This window comes from Fringilla coelebs (assembly GCF_963513975.1).
Source record: "Fringilla coelebs genome assembly, chromosome: 34".
NCBI classification, from domain to species: Eukaryota; Metazoa; Chordata; class Aves; order Passeriformes; family Fringillidae; genus Fringilla; species Fringilla coelebs.
In genome coordinates, this window is record NC_140060.1 from 975,498 (window position 1) to 989,078 (window position 13,581).

General features: G+C 52.2%; 1 protein-coding gene across 2 annotated transcripts in view; it reads left to right on the forward strand.

Annotated features, from left to right (window-relative positions):
- Nucleotides 1–13,581, forward strand: part of SCN1B (sodium voltage-gated channel beta subunit 1) — a 130,073-nt gene that overhangs the window by 113,592 nt on the left and 2,900 nt on the right. The window contains exon 8 of one of the 2 annotated variants that reach the window (XR_014616874.1): nt 8,909–8,930. The exons of the other annotated variant lie outside the window; for it this stretch is intronic. The gene's annotated coding sequence lies outside the window, so the exon portion shown is untranslated. Of the gene's footprint in view, nt 1–8,908; nt 8,931–13,581 lie in introns of those variants that run through there. 2 annotated transcript variants of the gene reach the window in all.

Here is a 13,581-nt window from a genome sequence, read left to right on the forward strand (position 1 = left end):
GTTTTTTGGAGTGAATTTTGGGGTTTTTGGGTTATTTGAGGACATTTTTGGGGGAATTTTGGGGTTTTTGGGGTGAATTTGGGGTTTTTTGGGTGGATTTCGGACTTTTTGGGTGGATTTTGGGGTTTTTGGGTGGATTTTGGGGTTTTTTGGGGATATTATGGGATGTCTGTCACTCACCGGCGATGTCCAGCCGCAGTTTGGGGTGGATTTTGGTGTTTTTGGGTTATTTGAGGACATTTTTGGGGGAATTTTGGGGTTTTTGGGGTGAATTTGGGGTTTTTTGGGTGGATTTCGGACTTTTTGGGTGGATTTTGGGGTTTTTTGGGTGGATTTTGGGTTTTTTTTGGGGGTTATTATGGGATGTCCATCACTCACCGGCGATGTCCAGCCGCAGTTTTGGGGTGGATTTGGGGTTTTTTGGGTGGATTTTGGGGTTTTTTTGGGGTATTTCAGGACATTTTTGGGTTTTTTTGGGTGAATTTGGGGTTTTTGGGGTGGATTTTGGGTTTTTTGGGTGGTTATTATGGGATGTCAGTGACTCACCGGCGATGTCCAGCCGCAGTTTGGGTGGATTTTGGGGTTTTTTGGGGTGAATTTTGGGGTTTTTGGGTTATTTGAGGACATTTTTGGGGGAATTTTGGGGTTTTTGGGGTGAATTTGGGGTTTTTTGGGTGGATTTCGGACTTTTTGGGTGAATTTTGGGGTTTTTGGGTGGATTTTGGGGTTTTTTGGGGATATTATGGGATGTCTGTCACTCACTGGCGATGTCCAGCCGCAGCTTGGGGTGAATTTGGGGGTTTTGGGTGAATTTTGGTGGTTTTTTGGGGTGGAATTTGGGGTTTTTTGGGGGTTATTATGGGATGCCCGTGACTCACCGGCCATGCCCAGCCGCAGCTTTGGGTGGATTTTGGGGGTTTTGGGTGAATTTTGGAGTTTTTTGGGTGAATTTTGGGATTTTTTGGGTTATTTGAGGACATTTTTGGGGTATTTTAGGAGAACTTGGGCATTTTTGGGGTGAATTTTGGGTTTTTTGGGGTTTTTTGAGGGTTATTAAGGGATGTCCGTGACTCACCGGCGATGTCCAGCCGCAGTTTGGGTGGATTTTGGGGTTTTGGGTGAATTTTGGGGTTTTTTTGGGTTTTCCTGGGTGAATTTCGGGGTTTTTGGGTGAATTTTGGGGTTTTTGGGGTGAATTTTGGGTGAATTTTGGGGGGTTTTTGGGTGAAATTGGGGTTTTTTTGGGGTTTTTGGATGGATTTTGGGTTTTTTGGGGGGTTATTATGGGATGTCCATCACTCACCGGCGATGTCCAGCCGCAGTTTGGGGTGAATTTTTGGGGTTTTTTGGGTGGATTTTGGGGTTTTTTTTGGGGTATTTGAGGACATTTTTGGTTTTTTTTGGGTGAATTTGGGGTTTTTGGGGTGGATTTTGGGTTTTTTGGGTGGTTATTATGGGATGTCAGTGACTCACCGGCGATGTCCAGCCGCAGTTTTGGGTGGATTTGGGGGTTTTTGGGGTTTTTTGAGGGTTATTATGGGATGTCAGTGACTCACCAGCGATGTCCAGCCGCAGCTTTGGGGTGAATTTGGGGTTTTTGGGTGAATTTGGGGATATTTTGGGTGAATTTTGGTGTTTTTTGGGGTATTTGAGGACAGTTTTGGGGTATTTTAGGAGAAATTTGGGATTTTTTGGGTGAATTTGGGTATTTTGAGGGTTATTATGGGATGTCAGTGACTCACCGGCGATGTCCAGCTGCAGTTTTGGGTGAATTTTGCGTTTTTTGGGGGTTTTTTTGGGTGAATTTGGGGGGTTTTGGGTGGATTTTGGGTTTTTTTGGGGGGTTATTATGGGATGTCAGTGACTCACCGGCGATGTCCAGCCGCAGTTTGGGGTGGATTTGGGGTTTTTGGGGGGTATTTTGAGGGTTATTATGGGATGTCCGTGACTCACCAGCGATGTCCAGCCGCAGTTTTGGGGTGGATTTGGGGTTTTTGGGGTTTTTGGGGTGGATATTATGGGATGTCCGTGACTCACCAGCGATGTCCAGCCGCAGTTTGGGGTGGATTTGGGGGTTTTTGGGGTTTTTGGGGTGGATATTATGGGATGTCCATCACTCACCAGCGATGTCCAGCCGCAGTTTTGGGGTGGATTTGGGGTTTTTGGGTGGTTATTATGGGATGTCAGTGACTCACCGGCGATGTCCAGCCGCAGCCCGGCCGTGGCCGGAGCCGCCCCCGCGGCGTTGGAGGCCGAGCAGAGCAGGAGGAGCCCGTGGAGAGCCGGGAGTGGAGTGAGCCTGGGGATACTGGGGTTACTGGGAGGGACTGGGAATGGGAGTGGGGGGGACTGGGATGAGAGTGGGGGGGACTGGGAGGGACTGGGAGGGACTGGGAGGGACTGGGATGGACTGGGAGGGACTGGGAGGGACTGGGGTTACTGGGAGGGAACTGGGGAGGACTGGGAGGGGACTGGGATGGAATGGGAATGGGAATAGGGGGACTGGGATGGGACTGGGAGGGACTGGGAGGGGAATGGGGGGGACTGGGAGGGACTGGGAGGGGAATGGGGGGGACTGGGAGGGACTGGGAGGGGAATGGGGGGGACTGGGAGGGACTGGGAGGGACTGGGAGGGACTGGGAGGGACTGGGAGGGGAATGGGGGGACTGGGAGGGACTGGGAATGGGACTGGGAATGGACTGGGATGGGAGTGGGAGGGACTGGGAGGGACTGGGGGGGACTGGGATGGACTGGGAGGGGACTGGGAGGGACTGGGAGGGGACTGGGAGGGACCTGGGAGGTTACTGGTTTATACTGGGAGGGACTGGGAGGGGGCCAGGGCTTACTAGGAGGGACTGGGATAAACTGGGAGGGAACTGGGATGGACTGGGAGCAAACTGGGATGTTACTGGTTTATACTGGGAAGGAATTGCGGGTCACTGGGGGGGACTGGGGGATACTGGGATAAATTGGGATGGACTGGGAGGGAACTGGGAGGGAACTGGGATATACTGGGATGGGAACTGGGCTGACTGGTTTGGACTGGTTTATACTGGGAGGGGAGTGAGAGGGATTTGGGATGGACTGGGGGGGACTAGGAGGTTACTGGTTTATACTGGTTTATACTGGGAGGGCACTGGGGAGGGACTGGGACTGGATTGGGCTCTCCCAGGTTGGTTTAAACTGGTCCCTACTGGTTTTAAATGGTTTCTAGTGATTTATACTGGTTCCTACTGGTCCCTACTGGTTTAAACCGGTTTAAACTGGTTCAAACTGGTCTATACTGGTTTGTACTGGTGCTCACCTGGCCGTGGCCTCGCTGGAGCTCAGTTTGGGGTGGGACCCCTCGAACACCCGGGAGGAGACGTCGGGCAGGGGCTCCTCCCCTGGGGCCAGGAACCACAAAATCAGCAAAAATCAGCAAAAATCGGCAAAAATCGGCAAAAATCACCCCAAAACCGGCAAAAATCGCCCCAAAATCAGCCAAAAATCACCAAAAATCGCCCAAAATTGGCAAAAATCATCCAAAATCAGAAAAAATCACCCAAAGTCACCCCAAAATTGGCAAAAATCGCCCCAAAATCAGCCCAAAATCTCCCAAAATGAGCCCAAAATAAGCCCAAAATCACCCCCAAAACTCCCAAAATCACCCCAAATCACGAATAATCACCCCAAAATCAGCAAAATCACCCCAAAATCAGCAAAAATCACCCAAAATGAGCCCAAAATCACCCAAAGTCACCCCACAATCAGCAAAAATCAGCAAAAATCTCCCAAGGTCACCCCAAAATCGGCAAAAATTGCCCCAAAATCAGCCATAAATCACCAAAAATCACCCAAAATCAGCAAAAATCAGCAAAAATCGGCAAAAATCACCCAAAGTCACCCCAAAATTGGCAAAAATCGCCCCAAAATCAGCCATAAATCAGCAAAAATCAGCAAAAATCAGCAAAAATCAGCAAAAAATCAGCAAAAATCACCCAAAATCAGCAAAAATCACCCAAAGTCAGCAAAAATCACCCCCAAATCCTCCCCAAATTACCCCAAAATCACCCAAAATCACATGAAAATCAGCAAAAATGAGCCCCAAATCAGCAAAAATCAGCAAAAATCACCCCAAATCACCCCAAAATCAGCAAAAATCGCCCCAAAATGACCCCAAATCAGCCAAAAATCACCCAAAGTCACCCCACAATCAGCAAAAATCAGCAAAAATCTCCCAAGGTCACCCCAAAATCAGCAAAAATCCCCCCAAAATCTCCCCAAATGACCCAAAATCACCCAAAATCCGCCCAAAATCCACCCAAAATCCCCTCAAAACCCTCCAAAATCACCCAAATTCCTCCCAAAATCACCCAAAATGACCCAAAATGACCAGAAGTCAGCAAAAATTTCCCCAAATCAGCCCAAAAATCAGCAAAAATCAATCAAAAATCAGCAAAATCACCCAAAATCAGCAAAAATCACCCCAAAGGAGCCCAAAGTCAGCAAAAATCAGCAAAAATCTGTAAAAATCCCACAACCCCCCCAAAATCACCCCAAAGTCACCCCAAATTCCCCCCAAATCACCCCAAAATCAACCAAATCACCCCAGAATCAGCAAAAATCAGCTGAAAGAATAAAAGTTCCTGCAAATTCAATTCAAAATTACCCCAAAATGCACCAAAATCCTCCCAAACGTGCCAAAATCACCTCAAAATCAGCCCAAATCAGCCCAAATCACCTGAATGATCCCAAATTGGGCCTAAATTACCCCAAAACCAGCAGAAAATGACCAAAGTAATAAAAAATTTGCCCCAAATCTGCCCCAAATGGGAAAAAAAAAAAAAAATCGACCAAAAATCAGAAAAGGTCGACGGAAATCGCCGGAAATCAGCCCAAAATAGCCCCAAAATCAGCCCCAGACCTTCAAAATTGGTGAAAATCCCCCCCCAAATCAGCCTGAAAATGACCCAAAATCACCTGAAACGAACCCAAAATCGCCCCCAAAATCTCCTCAAGTTCACGCCACCGAAGCCGCTCCGAAATCGTCACAAATCAACCCCAAAAACGGCCCCAAATCGACCCCAAATCCCCCGGAATTCCTGAATTTGTCCCGAAATTCCGCAAATCTCCCCCAAATCTCCTGAAATCGACGCAGAACCTCTCCACAAAATCGTCCAAAGCGGACCCAAAATTCCCGAAAATCACCTCAAATTCTCCCGAAATGCCCCAAAACGGACGCCAAAGCGGCAGAAAAATCGCCCCAAATCGACTCAAAATCGCCCCAAATGCCCCCAAATTGCCCCAAATCGCCCCAAAACCGACGGAAATGCCCCAAAATCCCCCGAAAATTGGCCAGAATTGCCCCAAAATCGCCCGAATTTGCCCCAAATTGGCCCCGAGGTCTCACCCAGGCGCAGCTCCAGGGTGGGGGCGGGGCGAGCGTCGTGGGCGTGGCAGCGAACCTGAACCTCGGCCCCGCCCACCAGTGGGAGCTCCGCCCCCTCCAGCAGCTCCAGCTGGGGGGAACTGGGAGGGACTGGGAGAGACTGGGAGTGACTGGGAGGGAACTGGGAGGGAACTGGGAGGGACTGGGAGGGACTGGGAGGGACTGGGATGGAACTGGGATGGACTGGGAGGGAACTGGGAGGGAACTGGGAAGGACTGGGAGGGACTGGGAGGGACTGGGAGGGACTGGGATGGAACTGGGGAAGAACTGGGAGGTTACTGGTTTATACTGGGAGGGACTGGGAGGCCCCTGAGCAGCTTTGGGGGGATTTTGGGGCAGATACTGGGGACCAGTCCCAGTCCCGTCCCAGTTCGTCCCAGTCCCTCCCAATCCCCTCCCAGTACACACCAGTAACCCCAAACCCCCTCCCAGTCCCTCCCAGTTTCCTCCCAGTCCCCTCCCAGTCCCTTCCAGTCCATCCCAGTTCCCTCCCAGTCCCTCCCAGTTTCCTCCCAGTCCCCTCCCAGTCCCTTTCAGTCCATCCCAGTCCATCCCAGTCCCTCCCAGTTCCATCCCAGTCCCTCCCAGTCCGTCCCAGTCCCTCCCAGTTTGTCCCAGTTCCCTCCCAGTTCCCTCCCAGTTCCCTCCCAGTCTCTCCCAGTTTGATCCCATTCCATCCCAGTTCCCTCCCAGTCCCTCCCAGTCCCTCCCAGTTTGTCCCAGTTCCCTCCCAGTCCGTCCCAGTCCGTCCCAATCCCTCCTAGTCCCTCCCAGTCCCCTCCCAGTTCCCTCCCAGTCCCTCCCAGTCCCTCCCAGTCCCCTCCCAGTTCCCTCCCAGTCCCTCCCAGTCCCTCCCAGTTCCCTCCCAGTCCCTCCCAGTCTCTCCCAGTTTACCCAGTACGCTCAGCAGCGCCGGCCGGGACGCTCTGGTCCCGTTCCCCTCCCCCGCCTGGCAGGTGAAGACGTCGTCGTCCTCGAGCGTCACCGGGCGGATCCGCAGGTGGTGCTCACCTGGGCCACGCCCACATCAGGCCACGCCCACTCACCGTGGGGGCCACACCCACTCTGGCCACGCCCACTCCATTGACCCAAATTGGAGGGAAATGGGCCCAAAACCGACCCCAAAATGATCCCCAAAATCAACCCCGAAATTGCCCCAAAATCGACTCAAATTGACCCCAAAATTGGCCAAAAATCCGACCCAAAATTGTCCGAAATTCACCCCAAAATGCCCCAAATAATCCCAAAATCGTCCCAAAATCAACTCCAAAATTGCCCCAAATCGCCCCAAAATCAACCCCCAAAATCGTCTTGAATCGACTCGAAATCGACCCCAAAATTGTCCCAAAATCACCCCAAAAATGCCCCAAAAAATCCCAAAATTGCCCCAAAATCAACTCCAAAATGAACCCCAAAAGTGCCCCAAATTATCCCAAAATCACCCCAAAATCAACCCCAAAATTGCCTCAAATCACCTCAAAATCAGCCCCCAAAATCGTCTCGAATCGACCCCAAAATTGGCCAAAAATCCGACCCCAAAGTTGTCCCTAAATCATCCCAAAAATGCCCCAAATTTGCCCCAAAAAATCCCAAGCTCACCCCAAAATCAACTCCAAAATGAGCCCCAAAATCTGCTGAAATCACCCCAAAATTTACTCAAATTTTCCCCCAAACCAACCCCAAAATCTCCTCCCAAAATTGCCCCAAATTGCCACAAAATTGTTTCGAATCGACTCGAAATCGACGCCAAAATTGTCCCAAAATCACCCCAAAATCAACCCCAAAATTGCCCCAAATCACCTCAAATTCAGCCCCCAAAATCGTCTCAAATCGACTCAAAATTGGCCAAAATCTGACCCCAAAATTGTCCCAAAATCAGCCCAAAAGTGCCCAAAAAATCCCCAAATTGCCCCAAAATCAACTCCAAAATGAACCCCAAAATCTGCCGAAATCACCAAAAAATTGACTCCAAATTTCCCCCAAACCAACCCCAAAATCTCCTCCCAAAATCTCCCCAAATTAACCCCAAATTTCAGCCCCCAAATCCTCCCCTCCCCCACCCTCCAAATTCCCCCAAAGTGCCCAAAATTCCCCAAAATCCCAAATTCTAAAACCCCAAGATGGCCCCAAAAACGGCCCTTTAGCCACGCCCCTTTTTGCCCCACCCCTTTAACCACGCCCCTTGATACACCCACCTCCTAGACCACACCCTCTTTTAGCTCCACCCATTTTAGCCACGCCCCTTTGTGCTCCACCTGGTTGACCACGCCCCCTTTTGCTACACCACACGTTAGCCCCACCCCTTTAGCCACACCCATTTATTATGCATCTTAAGCCCCGCCCCTTTAGTCACACCCATTTATTATGCGTCTTTAGCCACGCCCCTTTAGCCACACCTATTTATTATGCGTCTTTAGCCACGCCCCTTTAGCCACACCCCTTGTTCCCCACCCCTTTAACCACGCCCCATTTAAGGCCACACCCCTTTAGCCCCGCCCCTCTTTGCCCCTTTAGCCCCGCCCACATATCTTACCCCTTTAGCCACGCCCATTTACACCCCCACCCCGTTTAAGCCCCGCCCACCTTTGGTGGGGTCTCCGACCAATCGGTAGCGAGGGTGGGCGTGGGTGGGCGTGGCCCCGAGCATGAGCCCGCCCCTCGACCACTGCACGGCCACGCCCACCCGGGCCTGGCAGCGAAGCTCCGCCCCCTCGCCCAGCAGCACGCTGTGATTGGCCGGCTCCTCCAGGAAGGGCGGGGCCGGAAGGGCGGAGCCTGAGGGGGGAGAAAGGAGAGAGCGACCAATGAGAGGGCAGAGAGTGAGCAGAGAGCGACCAATGAGAGAGCAGAGTGAGCAGAGAGTGACCAATGAGAGAGCAGTGACCGATGAGTGACCCTGAGTGACCCCTGGGTGACCCTGAGTGACCCCTGAGTGACCCTGAGTGACCCTGAGTGACCCTGAGTGACCCCTGAGTGACACTGAGTGACCCCTGAGTGACCCTGAGTGACCCTGAGTGACCCTGAGTGACCCCTGAGTGACCCTGAGTGACCCCTGAGTGACCCTGAGTGACCCTGAGTGACCCTGAGTGACCCCTGAGTGACCCCTGAGTGACCACTGAGTGACCCTGAGTGACCCCTGAGTGACCCTGAGTGACCCTGAGTGACCCCTGAGTGACCACTGAGTGACCCTGAGTGACCCCTGAGTGACCCTGAGTGACCCCTGGGTGACCCCTGAGTGACCCTGAGTGACCCCTGAGTGACCCCTGAGTGACCACTGAGTGACCCTGAGTGACCCCTGAGTGACCCTGAGTGACCACTGAGTGACCACTGAGTGACCCCTGAGTGACCCTGAGTGACCCCTGAGTGACCATGAGTGACCATGAGTGACCCCTGACCCCTGAGTGACCCTGAGTGACCCTGAGTGACCCCTGAGTGACCCCTGAGTGACCACTGAGTGACCAATGAGTGACCCCTGAGTGACCTCTGAGTGACCCCTGAGTGACCAATGAGTGACCACTGAGTGCCCCCTGAGTGACCCCTGAGTGACCCTGAGTGACCAATGAGTGACCACTGAGTGACCTCTGAGTGACCTCTGAGTGACCCCTGAGTGACCCTGAGTGACCCCTGAGTGACCCCTGAGTGACCCCTGAGTGACCCTGAGTGACCCCTGAGTGACCCCTGACCCCTGAGTGACCCCTGACCCTTGGTGACCCCTCGGTGACCCCGACTGACCGCAGCTCCCGATGGCCGCCAGCGCCAGCACCGCCTGTCCGAGGGGTCAAAGGTCAAAGGTCAAACCCAAAACCCCCCAAAATTCCCCCCAAAAATCCCAAATTCCCCAAATTTCCACCCAAATCCCGAAAATCCCCCCAAAATTCCCCAGAATCTTCCCCAAATTTTCTCAAAATGCCCCAAAATTCTCCCCAAAATTCCCCAAATCGACTCAAAATCCCCAAAATTTCCCCCAAATTTCCACAAAATTCTCCCAAATCCCCCCCCAATTTTCCGACTTTTTCAAAATTCTCCCAAAATCCCAGAAATTTCCCCCAAAATTCCCAAATTGCCCCCCAAATTCCCCCAAATTTCCCAAATTTGCCCCCAAAATTCCCTCAAAATTCCCAAATTTGCCCCCAAAATTTCCAAATTCCCTCAAAATTACCCCAAAATTCCCAAATTTCCCCTCAAAATTCCCAAATTTTTCCCAAAATTCCCAAATTCCCTCAAAATTCCCAAATTTGCCCCCAAAATTCCCAAATTTGCCCCCAAAATTCCCAAATCCCCCTAAAATTCGCTCAAAATTCCAAATTCCTCCCAAATTCCCCCCCAATTTTCCCCCAAATTCCCTCAAATTTCCCAAATTTCCCCTCAAAATTCCCAAATTTCCCCCAAAATTCCCTCAAATTTCCCAAATTTGCCCCCAAAATTCCCAAATTTCCCCCAAAATTCCCCCCAAAATTCCCAAATTCCCCCCAAATTTTCCCCAAAATTCTCAAATCCCCCCAAAATTCCCCCAAAATCTCCCAAATTCCCCCCAAATTTTCCCCAAAATTCCCACATTCCCTCAAAATTCCCCCAAAATTCCCAAATTTCCCCCGAATTCCTCCCAAATCCCCAAAATTCTCCCAAAATTTCCCCAAATTTTTCTCAAATTCACCCAAATTTTCCCAAAATCCCCCCAAATTCTCCCAAATTTCCGCAGAATTCCCCCCAAATTTCCCCCCAAATTTCCAGAAATTTCCTTCAAATTTCCCCAAAATTCCCCAAACCCCCCAAAAATTCCCCCAAAATCGCTCAGGATCCCCCCAAAATCGGCCAAATTTTCCCCAAATTCCCTCAAAATTCTCCAGGAAGCCCCAAAATCTCCCAAATTCCCCTCCAGGACACCCCAAAATCCACCCAGGATCCCCCAAAATTCCCCCAAATTCCCCCGAAATTCCCTCAAAATTCTTCAGGACCCCCCAAAATCTCCCCAAATCTCCTCTTGACCCCCAAAATTCCCCCAAATTCCCCCAAAATGACCCAAAATTTCCTCAGGATCCCCCCCCAAATCTCCCCAAATTCACTCGAGACCCCCCCAAATCTTCCCAAATTTCCACTGGACCCCCAAAATTCTCCCCAAATTCTCTCAGGGACCCCCAAAATTTCCCCAATTTACCCCAAATTCCCCCCAAAACTGCAGCCAGGACCCCCCAAAATCTCCCCAAATTCCACCCGGATCCCCAAAATTCCCCCAAATTCAATCGGGACCCCCCCAAAATTTCCCTAAATCCACCCAGGAACCCCCAAAATCTCCCTAAAACCCATTGGGACCCCCCAAAATTCCCCCAAATTCCTTCGGGACCCCCCCAAAATCCACCCAGGATCCCCCAAAATTCCCCAAATTCCCTCGAGACCCCCCAAAATTTCCCCCAGATCTCCCCAAACTGCTCCCAGGATCCCCCCAAACTCCTCCAGGACCCCAAATTCCCACGGGACCCCCCCCCCAAATTCCCCTAAAATTCACCCAGGATCCCCAAAATCCCCTCAAATTCCCTCGGGACCCCCCAAAATTCCCCAAATCCCCCCCAGAATCCCCAAAACTGCCCCCAGGATCCCCCCAAAAATCCCCTCGGGACCCCCCAAATTTCCCTCAGTCGCCCCAAATTCCCACGGGACCCCCCCAAATCCCATCAGGACCCCCCAAATTCTCCCCCAAATCCCTCGAATCCCCCCCAGATTCCCCCCAGGACCCCTAAAATTCCTCCAGGACCCCTCAAATCCCCCCCAAATCCCCTCAGAACCCCCCAAATTCTCTCGGGGCCCCCCCCCAAATCCCATCAGGACCCCCCAAAATCCCCTCAGGACCCCCCAAATCCCAACAAATCCCACCAGGATCCCCCAAAATCCCCTCAGGACCCCCCAAATCCCCCCAAAATCATCTCAGGATCCCCCAGATCCTCTCGGGAACCCCCCAAGTCCCCCCGAAATCCCTTCAGGACCCCCCAAATCCTCCCCAAATCCCCTCAAATTCCCTCAGGACCCCCAAATATCCCCTCGGGACCCCCCAAAATCCTCTCAGGTCCCCCCAAATCCCCCCCAAATCCCCTCAGGACCTCCCAAAATCCCCCCCAAATCCCCCTCAGGACCCCCCAAATTCTTTCGGGATCCCCCCAAAATCCCCCCCAAATCCCCTAAGGACCCCCCAAATCCCCCGGGACCCCCCCAAATTCTCTCAGGACCCCCCAAATCCCCCGGGACCCCCCCAAATTCTCTCAGGACCCCCCAAATCCCCCCCAAACGTGCCCCAAATCCCCTCCAAATCCCCTCAGGATCCCCCAAAATCCCCTCGGGACCCCCCAAATCCCCCCCAAATCCCCTCAGGACCCCCCAAATCCCCCTCAGGACCCCCCAAATCCCCTCAGGACCCCCCCAAATCCCCCCCAAATCCCCTCGGGACCCCCCAAATCCCCCCCAAATCCCCTCAGGACCCCCCAAATCCCCCTCAGGACCCCCCAAATCCCCTCAGGACCCCCCCAAATCCCCCCCAAAATCCCCTCAGGACCCCCCAAATCCCCCTCAGGACCCCCCAAATCCCCTCAGGACCCCCCCAAATCCCCCCCAAAATCCCCTCAGGACCCCCCAGATGCCCTCGGGACCCCCCAAATCCTCTCAGGACCCCCCAAAATCACATCGGGACCCCCCAAATCCCCCCAAATTCCTCCCAAAATCCCCTCAGGACCCCCCAAATTCTTTCGGGACTCCCCCCAAAATCCCCTCGGGACCCCCCAAATCCCCCCCAAATCCCCTCAGGACCCCCCAAATCCCTTCAGGACCCCCCCAAATCCCCCCCAGCCCCTCCCCCACTCACCCAGCCCAGCCCCTCCCCCATCCCCGCTCGCGCCCCGAGGGCTTTTGGGGGGGGGAGGGGCCCCGGGACCCCTTTTGCAGGAGAGGGGGCGTGGCCTCAAGCCCCTCCCCCCGCTTTGGCCCCGCCCCCTCCGCGCGCTGCCATTGGCGGAGCCGGGACCGGGAATTCGGGGAATGCGGGGGAGGGGCGGGGCCTGCGGGGGGGGAGGGGCGGGACGGGACCCCCGGAATTCCCCAAATTCCACAAAATTCACCCCAAAATCGCCCGGAATTCCCTCAAATCCCCCCAAATTCACCCGAAAATCCCCAAATTCCCCCAATTCCCCCCAAGATCCCCCCAAATTCACCCCAAATTCCACAAAATTCGCCCCAAATTCACCCGAAAATCCCCAAATTTACACTTAATTCCACAAAATTCGCCCCAAAATCGCCCGGAATTCCCCCAAATCCCCCCAAATTTACACGAAATTCTCCCAAATTCACCCGAAAATCCCCAAATTTACACTTAATTCCACAAAATTCCCACAAATTTCTCCGAAATTCCCCCAAATCCCCCCAAAATTCACCCAAAAAATCCCAAAAATCCCCCAAATTCCCCCCAAATTCGCCTTGAAATCCCCAAATTTACACAAAATTCCACAAAATTCCCTCAAATTTACCCGAAAATCCCCCAAATTCACCCCAAATTCCACAAAATTCACTCCAAAATCGCCCGGAATTCCCCCAAATTCCCCCCAAATTCTCCCAAATCCCCCCAAATTTACACGAAATGCCACAAAATTCCCTCAAATTTCTCCGAAATTCCCTCAAATCCCCCCCCAATTCACCCCAAAATCACCCGAAAATCCCCAAATTTACCCAAAAATCCACAAATTTCACCCCAAATTTGCCCGGAATTCCCCCAAATCCCCCCCAAATTCACCCCAAATTTGCCTTGAAATCCCACAAAATTCCCCAAAATTTACCCGAAATTCCCCCAAATCCCCCCAAAATCACCCGAAAATCCCCAAATTCACCCCAAATTCCACAAAATTCACCCAAAAATCCCCCAAATCCCCCCAAATTCCCCCGAAAATCCCCAAATTTACACGAAATTCCACAAAATTCACCCCAAATTCCCCCAAGATTCCCCCCAATCCCCCAAAATTCACTTGAAAATCCCCAAATTAACAAAATATTCCCCTAAATTCCCCCAAATTCGCCTAAAAATCCACAAATTTACACGGAAATGCACAAAATTCCCTCAAATTTCTCCGAAATTCCCCCAAAATTCCCCCCAAATTCACCTGAAAATCCCCAAATTT